The sequence below is a fragment of the Vipera ursinii genome, assembly GCF_947247035.1.
Source record: "Vipera ursinii genome assembly, chromosome: 4".
NCBI classification, from domain to species: Eukaryota; Metazoa; Chordata; class Lepidosauria; order Squamata; family Viperidae; genus Vipera; species Vipera ursinii.
The window spans coordinates 46,653,951-46,666,275 of NC_139514.1; positions in this window are offsets into that span (position 1 = coordinate 46,653,951).

Sequence of the window (12,325 nt, forward strand, 5' to 3'; positions counted from 1 at the left end):
TTTTTTCAGAGGTTCTACACAAAAGTTTATTTAAAAAAACAAGTGATATAGGTAAATTCTTAATATTTAACTTACATGCCTATGAATATTATCTGTCTGTCTGTCTGTCTGTCTGTCTGTCTGTCTTTCTGTCTGTCTGTCTGTCTGTCTGTCTGTCTGTCTGTCTGTCTGTCTGTCTGTCTGTCTGTCTGTCTGTCTATCTATCTATCTATCTATCTATCTATCTATCTATCTATCTATCTATCTAATCTCCTCTCTTTCTCTTTCTCTCTCTTGATAGGACAGAGTATTTGACCTCAGAGTTGACCTATAGTGCTCTTTGAGGTTGGTTATTTTCTTGTACATGATTCATTACCAAAGTAGCACATCATTGCTAGAAGGGAATGGAGTTTGCTCTGTATTTATATACTAGTGGTTTGTGCTATCAGTGTTGGCGGAAGTGTTTTTGGTGGTTCTTGAATAGGCTGTTTACTATTAGCTTGTCAGAGTTGGTAGTTCATTGACTGAGACATTGTTTACCTCTTGATTATTGGTCTAGTGTAATTGTGGTATTAATTTCTGCTATCCCGGTGTTTATTGCTGATGGGGAGGTATTTTGGTCTTTCTGATTCCTTTTTTGGCTTTTCATTGTCTCTTTTGAATGGTATATAGATGTCTATGAATCTATTGATGGCTGATTTGTCTGACTGCTAATTTTTTGGACTTGGCTTAGTCTAGAAGCCCAATTGTCATAGCTTCCCAGTTGAAACTATGGTTAAGCCTGTCCATGTATTGTGAAATTAAGGAGTTTCTCTCATATCTTCTGGGTGCTAGTTGGTGGTCATGAATGTGTTCTGCCTGTTTGTCTTACATAGTGGCTGTCACAGATTTTACCCTGTATGTTGTATATGATTCCTGGTTGTTGTTGTTTGGACCTGCTGGATCTTTTAGTTTACTTAGGATGTTTTGGCAGGCACTCCCTTCTGTCACTGTTGATGCTGCTAATGAAATGTCCACAAAACAACAACAACCAAGCTCAGAGAGCACCAAGGACTCCACAGTATGTGTCTGTCTGTCTGTCTGTCTGTCTGTCTGTCTATCTATCTATCTATCTATCTATCTATCTATCTATCTATCTATCTATCTATCTATCTATCCATCTAATCTGTCATCTATCTACAGGTGAACTAATTTAAGATAAAATATTTCATGAAGTTTAAAAGGCAGAGATATGAAATATGTCTATAATGAATTTTGTTTAGTTTTAGGACATTTATTCACCAGAAACCCAGACAAAGAGTCACAACAATGATTGTGCAGCAATCTGTTCATATGCTCCTTTACTTGAATTTCTTTGACAATGGATTTTACTACTCAGAGCTGGGAAATATTACTGAGCTTGTCCATCTGCTTTTGAAACTTGAATCTGAGCTGTTCTAGCAGTTTGTTTAAAAAAGCCAAGAACGCAAATCAACATGCCATTAGCTTTGTTTGAACAAATAGTCTTCCTAAAATTTTAATTTTTTCCCCGAGAATGCTTTCTTTTCCCCTCTTCCTTCATTTCTGCCACACTGTTGCAGTGCTGAAATTCAGTATATTATAACATTTCCATCAAGAGCTGTGGTGATGCAGTGGTTAGAATGCAATATTGCAGATAATTCTGCTGACTGCTGATTGCCAACAGTTCGGCAGTTCATTTCTCACTGGTTCAAGGTTGTCTCAGCCTTCCATCCTTCTGAGGTTGGTAAAATGAGGACCCAGATTGTTGAGGGCAATAGGCTGACTCTGTAAACCACTTAGAAAGGGCTGTAAGGTACTGTGAAGTGGTATATAAGTCTAAGTGCTAAATGAATAAATAACTATATGACAATGATTGCTACCTTTCTAAAATTATTTTTGCAGGTAATCTGAAGCAATATTTATGTAAAACACCATTTCTAGACTTTTTTTAAAGGGTTGGAACATTAGGAAGTTAGAATAAGCTTCCTGGGAAGTCCTGACATCCATTGAAAGGATTTTTCTCAAGCAGCTTCACTTTTTGCAGACCATGACACAAATGGAAGCAATCCACAGAATTGTCTAATCTTAAGGACTTATCTGCAATTCCTCCACTTTTTGTTGCTATTGATTTGTTAATAAGTAACACGAGCTAGATAATGTGTTCAACTTGTGAAAAGATATGACCAGTTATTTGGTTTATTAAGATTTTGAGCACACATTTGCAAATACATATTTTGCTACCGATACCACTAATCACATGGAGAATTCTCACAGTCCTCACAGATCTACGGGTGGAATTATAATTGTGGAACTAGTTAGGCAAATGTGCTCAGTTTAACATAGTTTGCTATGTTCACAATTGCTTTAAGAAGATTATTCACCCCAGAATTCCAATAAATGGCTACAGCAAATTACTGTTTATACTTGGACTTCCTTAACTCATGTGTTAAAATGCTGTCATGAACTCCTTTTGTGGATGTTTGGATAGAAATCTCAAAAATACATAAAACAATATAAATGTTGAGTAGATTTAGTTTATGAAGTGAATGAACGTACTACAAAAATAATGAGACTCTTATAACACAAGATTATGTCAGTTTGAAGACTAAAGTTAGAATTAAGTGGGAAAATGTGGATATACCTTAATCAGTAGTGAAAGATATTTCAGCATATAATTTTCTAAAAAAAACCTTCAGTATATGATTTTTTTAAAAAAAAAATAACTAAAAAGTTTAATAACATAATGTTAATGCAATACAGCTACATTTTAAAAAGAAAAATGTGCATATTACAAGCAAACCGAAAGGAATATTTATATTAGTTATTATTATTATTATTATTATTATTATTATTATTATTATTATTATTATTATTAATTTTAATCTACCTAGAATTATGAAAATTTTACTTTAGAAAAAGTCATTTACTTAAAGAACCTTCTAACATTTATTTATTTATTTATTTTAATTCCATTTATATCCCGCCCTTCTCCGAAGACTCAGGGTGGCTTACAAGCTTAGCAGTAGCCTTCATTCTATGTATATGCCTGCTTATTAGGGCTTTCGCTCCCCCCAAAGGCATGTGTTTTAGATGGGTTCTTGCACTTCCTGTTTATTTTTATTAAAATGGCTCATTGTATATTTCACAAAATTTATAGAATCAAGGATCTTTTGGACCAGGAAGCAATTTCCTCAGGCCACACATACATACTCATTCAAAGTTCAATATTTAAAATTATTGATCAGTAATTTTTATTGATTTAAGTAATGATTAAAACACCAATGTACACGTATTTCATTATTTGGCTTTTCCCTTATATACTTGATGCTGGGACAGTGATGTCCCAAACAAACAAAATAGGGGAAAGAATGGCATAGAAGAGATTGGGAAGTGATAGTGGACGGAAGGCATATTCTGCTGTGGTCCTTGCAGTTTTAAAAAGGCCTAACACACACACACACATACACACACACACAAATACATATACATATTGTCAGGGGAAAAACTTGTTAAAGAGAAACAAGAGACAACACACAACACTATTCTCACTTTAGGATCCAGAAGTTTATTTAAATTTGGCACACGTATTCAGTACTTACATTTCAACAACTTATTGCAATAAGGGCTAGATGGGCATTAAGTGTGACGGCTGAGCCAAATAGCAACATCCAAATCTTTGAGGCAGGCTTTATAACTTAACAGTATGCCCACTCCTGCTCCTTCCCTTTCTCAGGACTGACTTCCGGGTCAGCTCTCTATTCCTGGAACTGACCACTGGTTAGTTTCTTATTCTTGCTCTGTTGCCCTGGCTACCAAGCCAGTTTTCTGTTCTTCTTTGTCCTTGCTCTAACCACTACTTTCCTCACTACCGTTCTACATGTGTCATTGTATCTGTGAACAAGGCTCAGTTCCTGAATCCTCTTATTTTCTTGTTCCTTGTTCTGTTTCCATGAGGAAATGTGTGCTGACCACAATCTTTCACCATCTACTGCGAAGGTCACACTTCTTTCTTTTACTAAGTATTTCTCAGCAGACACCAGCCTTTATGTTAATTGACTATCAAAGAAATATATTTGATTTATACAGAAAGAATTATTAATATATTTTTTCCTTTCACACTATACATATACATACACACAAAGAGAGACAGACAGACACACATACACTCTGTGTGTGTTTGTGTATGTGTGTTTGTGGTTGTCATTTATTTATTTCAATTTTGTGCTACCAGATTTATTTATTTCAATTTTGTGCTACTCACAATACAATGAATAGAATAAAAACAATATAATAAGGATAAAAAAACCTCCCAAATTATAACAGGAGAAAAAGAACAAAATGGCAAATCCAGAAAACAACATATCTTATCAGCATTCAGCAAAAGGACTTAAGAAGACTAATAGATGTAGAAGGGCAGGGTCACAGCAGGGAGATTTTTTTTCCCAAGGGAGCCAAGAGGCAGCAGAGTTTTGAATCTTTGGCATGCAGGAAACAGATGAAGGCAAAGCTCCCCTAGCAATTCCAGAATATATCTAATAGTTATGCAGATAGTTGCATTAGTCTGACAAGATTTCTGTCTATGGGAGAACAAGAATAAAGAAACTACTTAGAAGTAACTCCAAGTTTCAGATTGATTATTTGGATCTGATATAGAGTGCATATCTCCATTGAATGGGACAGTGCAATCCCATTCAAGATCAAACATAACTGTTGATGTATTTGTGTTGATTTTTTTGTATTAAAAAAGTCCAATTTCAATAACCATAATTATTATAAAATAAAATGTAATATACGGTAAATGAAAAAAATTTGCTGGAGTACTAATACACATTTGAGTCTTGTTTTTATTCTGCAGAAAGTTAAGCAGTCTATATTTTTGCCCTTGAGTTCATCAATTGACATCTTGCCATAGTCTTCCTTGAAGTATGAAATTAGCACTATGTATGTCTCCAGGAAATGAAAAACTATCCATATTGTGCTCTAGTATTTTTTTTAACGATACTAGTTCATTCTAGCCCTTTTAAGGAAAAAAAGCATTGTAGCTTTCAAAGCTCTTCATTTTTTTCTTATGTTTTATTTTATTTTTACTGGAGTCTTAGGAAGGAAAACAATTTGGAAAATTGCAAATAAAGTATCTGATAACTCGTTTTATGTTTTCACAACTAATACTTCACCATTTATTTTGAGCAATGTAGACAAAAGCTTTTTGAAAACCTTATTGACACATGAATTGCAGTTTCAGAAAAGGATGACTAATTGAACCATAGTCCTTCATTTCAATTCATCGTCTCAAGGACAAATTCCAATAGAATATGTCCACTTTAGCTTGCTGAGTTTTCAATTTCCATTACTTATAATGGTTTAAGGTCAAAGACTGTAACTGTAACTATTTCAGTGCAATCTGTAACTTTCTTTCAAAGGATTGATGAAATAAAGAGATTCTGTATATTGGAGCTTATGGTAACAGATGTGTTGTAAGGTAGAATATTTCCTGTACAAATATTACTGTTCTGTTATTGATTATTACTACAGTATTATTTGTTGTTGTGTTGTTGTTAGTTGTGAAGTTGTGTCCAACACATCACGACCCCATGGACAACATTCCTCCAGGCCTTCCTGTCCTCTACCATCTTCTGGAGTCCATTTAGGCTAACGCCTACTGCTTCAGTGACTCCATCCAGCCACCTCATTCTCTGTCATCCCCTTCTTCTCTTGCCCTCAACCTTTCCCAGCATCAGGCTCTTCTCCAGTGAGTCCTTCCTTCTCATTAGGTAGCCAAAGTATTTGAGTTTCAACTTCAGGATCTGGCCTTCTAAAGAGCAGTCAGGGTTGATCTCCTCTAGGACTGACCAGTTTGATCACCGTACAGTCCAAGGGACTCACAGGAGTCTTCTCCAATACCATAGTTCAAAGGTCTCAATTCTTTGGTGCTCAGCCTTTCTTACGGTCCAACTTTCACAGCCATACATTGCAACTGGGAAGACCATAGCCTTGACTATATGCACTTTTGTTGACAGGGTGATGTCTCTGCTTTTTAGTGTGCTGTCTAGATTTTCCATGGCTTTCCTTCCCAGGAGCAAGCGTCTTTTAATTTCTTGGCTGCAGTCCCCATCTGCGGTGATCTTGGAGCCCAGGAAAATAAAATCTGTCACTACCTCCATTTCTTCCCCATCTATTTGCCAGGAATTGAGAGGGCCAGATGCCATGATCTTGGTTTTCTTAATGTTTAGTTTCAACCCAAGTTCTGCACTCTCCTTCTTCACCCGCAACAAGAGGCTCTTTAGTTCTTCTTCACTTTCTGCCATTAGAGTGGTATCATCTGCATATCCTAGGTTGTTAATATTTCTCCCGGCAATCTTAATTCCAACTTTTAATTCATCTAGCCCTGCCTTTCTCATGATGTGCTCTGTATATAAGTTAAACAGGCAGGGTGACAGTATACAGCCTTGCTGGACTCCTTTTCCAATTTTGAACCAATCAGTGGTTCCGTGTCCAGTTCTCACTGTTGCTTCTTGACCCACATATAGGTTTCTCAAGAGACAAATAAGATGGTCTGGTACTCCCATCTCTTTAAGAACTTGCCATAGTTGATTATGTGTGGGTAATCTACAGTTGAAACTCAAATACTTTGGCCACCTAATGAGAAGGAAGGACTCATTGGAGAAGAGCCTAATGCTGGGAAAGGTTGAGGGCAATAGAAGAAGGGGACGACAGAGAATGAGGTTGCTGGATGGAGTCACTGAAGCAGTAGGCGTGAGTTTAAATGGACTCCAGAAGATGGTAGAGGACAGGAAGGCCTGGAGGAACATTGTTCATGGGGTTGTGATGGGTCGGACATGACTTTGCAACTAACAACAACAAAATCTACAGTTAGATTCACAGTACAAGACCAGCAGAAACTGAACATTCAGGTCTGAAAAAGTAAATATTTCCTGATACTAAGGGATACTGATATTGTTAGGGCTCCAATTATGATTGATATAACAACCCTCATAGCCATGCTACCTACGGGTGGGGAAAAATCCCTAACTGATTCCTATAATATATGGAGAGATGGAACCAGTTAAATTCATCATCATTTCTCATTCAGAAATATCATTTCTCAACTTTAAAAAATGTTTTAATTTGATGGGTGGTGGTGGTGGTGCTGCAACCTTTTACAAAAATAAAATCTCTTCATATGTTTCTGAAAAGTTTTCCTGAGTACAAGACTGATACCAAGAACAGAAGACTCTTCTACGTAATTGCACCAGGACTTAAAACATAATGCACATCTAGCTATAGAACTTAATGCTCATTCAAGTACTGCACAGAACTTTCTGAAATAAATTTACTGTTCCAATATGAGATCTGCATTAAAATTCTCTCCCAATTTGCACTTGTACAGTACTTGAAGTTTCTGACTCAGAAATAAGGATATGGATCAATGGTGAATAGAATGACAACAGTTCCTGAAAATAAATTCCTAACAAATACATATCTTAAAGAAGGATTTAAATTTACTTTTCAGAACTGGAAAGTTGTAATGCTTCAGCAACATAATAGATCAGTAGAAGCTGCTATGAAGATTGTCATATGAGATATGTGTCTATTATCTTCAGGTTGGAATTTATGGCTGTGACAGAACAATGTAATGGAAAGTAGATTAAATGGTTTGAGTGATACAAAAATAGAACTAGACAAGCATACAAAAATAGTACATCGTTTTTCAAATTGCAGCGATATAGTGAGTCCTGTACTTTACAGTTCTTTTAAAGCAGGTCACATAGCCATGATAACTATAGGACTTTCAGCATCTTGTTATTCTGTAAGCAAAAAAAAAAAAAGTGAAATTAAATATTGATGTATGTTTCAAAGTCTGTTTTCTTAATGCAGAAAAAACAACAACAAAGCAAATATATAAGTAGATCCCCTGCATTAAAAGTAATTTTAGTATAGGGAAGTTACCCGTTGTTGTTTACAAATTTAACGTTATAGCCTCATAAATAATGATCAGGCTTATGACTGTTGCAGCACATGTCCCAGGTTCAGGTAACCTTCCCAGCTAGCTTCCAATAAGCAAAGTCAATGGGGGAAGGTGGATTCACTTTACAACCATGTGATTCACTTAACAACTGCAGTGACTTGCTTAACAACTGTGGCAAAAAAGGTCATAAAATGGGACAAAACTCACTTAGCAACTGTCTTGCTTAGCAGTGGAAATTTTGGGCTCAAGTCAAGGACTACCTGTGTGTATGTATATATATATATATATATATATATATATATATATATATATATATATATATATATATATTTAATTCCATTTATATCCCGCCCTTCTCCGAAGACTCAGGGCGGCTTACAAGCTTAGCAGTAGCTTGTAGCAGTTTGAAAATATTAGATAACCCACCTAAATGGAGGTATTTTTAATAATATGCAGTAGTGATTAATATGTAACATTAAGGGGAAGAAATTGTATAGTTACTATTGTCTGTCAACAATCTGGGTTTTACAGTAGGGTGGCTAGGTGGGAGCCTCTCCTCAGTGAAAAACACATGAAAGCTAGCTTGGAGTTTACAAAAGAGCACCTGAAGGACTCTCAGACTGTGAGGAACCATTTTCTCTGGTTGGATGAAACCAAGAATGAACTGCCTGGTCTCACTTCTAAATGCTATGTCTGCAGGAAGTCAGGCATCATTACATGCCCAATATCATCCCAACAGTGAAGCTTGGTAGTGGCAGTATCATGCTGTGGGGGTGTTTTTCAGCAGCAGGGACTGGGAAACTGTTCAGGGTTCAGGGAAATCTGAATAGAGCAAAGTACAGGGATATCCTTAATGAAAACGTAATCCACAGCACTCAGGACCTCAGACTGGGCCAAAGGTTCACTTTCCAACATGACAATGACCCTAAGCACTCAGCCAAGATAATACAGGAGTGGCTTAGAGACAACTCTGTGAATGTCCTAGAATGGCCCAGCCAGAACCCTGACATGAACCTATTTATCATCTCTGAGGGATCTGAAAATGGCTGTGCACTGATGGTCGCCATCTAACCTGACTGAGCTTGAGAGGATTTGCAAGGGAGAATGGCATAAAATCCCCCAATCCAAGTGTGCAAAGCTTGTTGTGTCATACCCCAAAAGACTTAAGGCTGTAATTGCTGCCAAAGGTGCTTCAACAAAGTTTTGAGTTCCAATGTGATATATCAGGTTTTATTTTCCTTTTTAATAAATTTACAAACGTTTCTAAACATTCTGTTTTCACTTTGTCATTATGGGGTACTGAGTGTAATTAATGAGGAAAAAATGAATTTCAATAACTGTGGAATCAGGCTGCAGTATAACAACACTGACAAAAGTGAAGAGGATCTGAATTCTTTCTGAATGCACTTTATATCTATATCTATCTTGTTATGGTTTTCAGAAGAACCTATCTCTAAATATTCAAATAAAATCTGAACATGCATGTATTTGGATAAGATTATATTTTGCTGAAGGATACCTGCTTTTCCCTTTTTTCACCAAATTCAATATGTAGTCTTGCTTATTACACAGTACTCTCAGCATAAATAGCTCATCAGAATTTTACAACTTTTTAAATCCACATTGCTGGCCTCTAGTTCTGAAAAAAAATATTTAAATCTCCCTTTATTTCTTAACAGGGCACAACAAAGAACAGTGGAAAAATTGCCATTAGCATGGTAGAATGAGTAAACACGTACCACACAAATGAAATTAAAAAGGATTTATATTTCATCTTCTTACAAAACCTTTAAATCAAAGTTATCTCTGTTGGCCACAAAGAAGCTTTTAACTCATATTTTCATGATTAAATTATTTACAGCTAGTATTTGGAAGGTCTATTACATTGCCAAACAAAATAGATATTCTCTTCTGGAACTGATATATGGTCAACTATTCTTTTGTTAACACAAGGCACCACACAATATTTGGATCTTGGATTACTGAGTATGGATATAGTACTATGTTGCTAGGAATGCAGAGGATCTGAATTATCACAACTTCTTTTAGAAAATATTCAGTCTTGCTTTTCAATTGTTGTAAGTCAAATTAATATTAATTAATTAATTAATTAATTAATTAATATTTTAAAATAGTTATTTCTTAGCAAGATTTATTTTTCTCTCTCTCATTCTTGCTCCTTCCCTCCCTTTTACTTCTAATTTTTCCATCTCCATCTCTGTCTCCCTCCCTCCCCCCCCTCTCTCTCTCCCCATCTCCCCTCCCTCCACCACCACCCCTCTCTCTCCCAGCATATCCTGATTTCTTTCTTTTAATAGTAGAGTTCATGATACAAATCAATCCAAAACAACATAGGCAGGGGAAGAAAACAGAGAGGTGGGGAAAAAGTAATTTTGTTTGTCATCATCATCATCATCATCATCATCATCATCATCATGTTTATACTGAAGGCTCTGCACTTGCTTAGTGGATTGTACAAGTCAATCATGGACTTTGCCGATGTGATATTTACAAATTGGATTCCAGTGTGATCTAACTCATAGCTGTAAAGAATTTGGAAGCCTATTCTCATATGTAATGTAATGATGTGTGCTAAATTCCACCAAATGTAATATTTTTTACTTTTGAATAACTATTCATGGATTTCAAATTCAAATCTACTCAAATGTAAGACAATGTGATCCACAAAGTATAAAACCAATGGATGTGATAAAAGGGCAGAGTTCATTGGGGCTTTTATTAAATCTCATTTTTAACTATTTAACAGTCCTTACTTATAACTTATATAATGACAGCCCATTCTTGAAATTCTTTGCAAGTGTCATCTCAAAAGGGAACTTATCTATTTTAATGCAAAATTACTAAGCATGTACGTATCACTCATTCTGATCTGCTGCTTTCTGACCTGTCTAAGGTAGTTTGAGGATTTCCCCCTTGTTGGATATATGCATCATTCTAAATTATGAAGAATTCACTTTTAGCAAATGAAGTTCCTTTATGTTTGCTGGCTTTTAGTTAATGTTGGAAAAAGTCTTGAGGGTTTTTTTCAGCCTACTACATAATGTAGCTAATTTTTCTTCAGTGTAGGTATTTAAATAGAAACTAGATAACAATCTGTCAGAGATGCTACATTGAATCCTGCACTGAGTGGGGTCTGACCAGATGACCTTTTTGTGTAAGTTCCAGCTCTGAGTTTATCACTCTTGGTAATTCTTAACCTGCCAAAATATCTCCCATCCCTAAAATTTGACATGTAAATCCAAAGATATTCAGATCTACATAATTCACAAAATTTAAAACACACAAAAATGGGACTCACTTAATAACCACTGCAATGGTTAACAGCATTAATTTCTCATTAATTATTTCTGATAGCTTATTTGCACAACACATTTAGAATATTAAGTTGGAAATGAAGTCAGCTATTTCCACTGTTCAAGAACAAAAGTAGTAATCTGTCCTTTTTCTCTTTTTTGTTCCTTTGCCACAAAATGATTCTACAACCACTTGGATCAACTGTTTCTGAGATTGACAAAGTACTTCATCCTATAGGCCAGACATGTCAAACACAAGGCCCGGGGGCCGGATTCGGCCCACGAAGTGGTTTCATGTGGCCTGTGAAGCCATCCTGGAAACAGTGAGGGGATGACCCCCCCCTGCCTTGGCCCTGGCCCAGAGACCCTCCTTCTGCCAGGGACCCTCAGATCTGTCCCACTCCTGCCCAGGCCCCCATAGGCACCCTTGATGCGAATGATGTAGAGTGTGGCCATACACACTCTAGCCACGCCCACCCACTAGGCCATGTCCACCCTGGCCATACCCACCCGGCCCCCTGAGGGCAACCGCAATGCTGATGCGGCCCTCAATGAAATTGAGTTTGACACCCCTGCTGTAGGCTATTATTTCAAAATAAAACGTTTTCTTTATATACTTATCAGCAAACTAATTTGCCTCACTTAGTAGAAATACAGAGCTAGAAATAATCTGCTTGATTTCCCCAGCATTCTGGGTATCTTCAGCATTAGATACACTGAACTGAAATGTTTAAATAACAGTGGGGATGTTCCTGTCATTGAATTTCAACTGCAATTGTAAGAAAGTCATTGTACTCACCTGGAATGCTGCATAATAGATCTGAGCAAGATAGCATGGTGTATAGCAATCTTTTATTGATAGAAATAATATAAAGTACTTTTTCCATGAAGGAGAATATAAAAAGCCAAGGAGGCTAGTCAAGAAAGAAAGCAAAACAAATTGAAGAAAATAAGTTGTGGGCTGAAAATAGATTCTGGTGGGGAAAATAGTGTGTGACTAATTCTGTTACTTAATTTAAACTTGAGTTGGTGGATTGGAGTTGGTTGTTGGCAGAAGTTTCCTGTT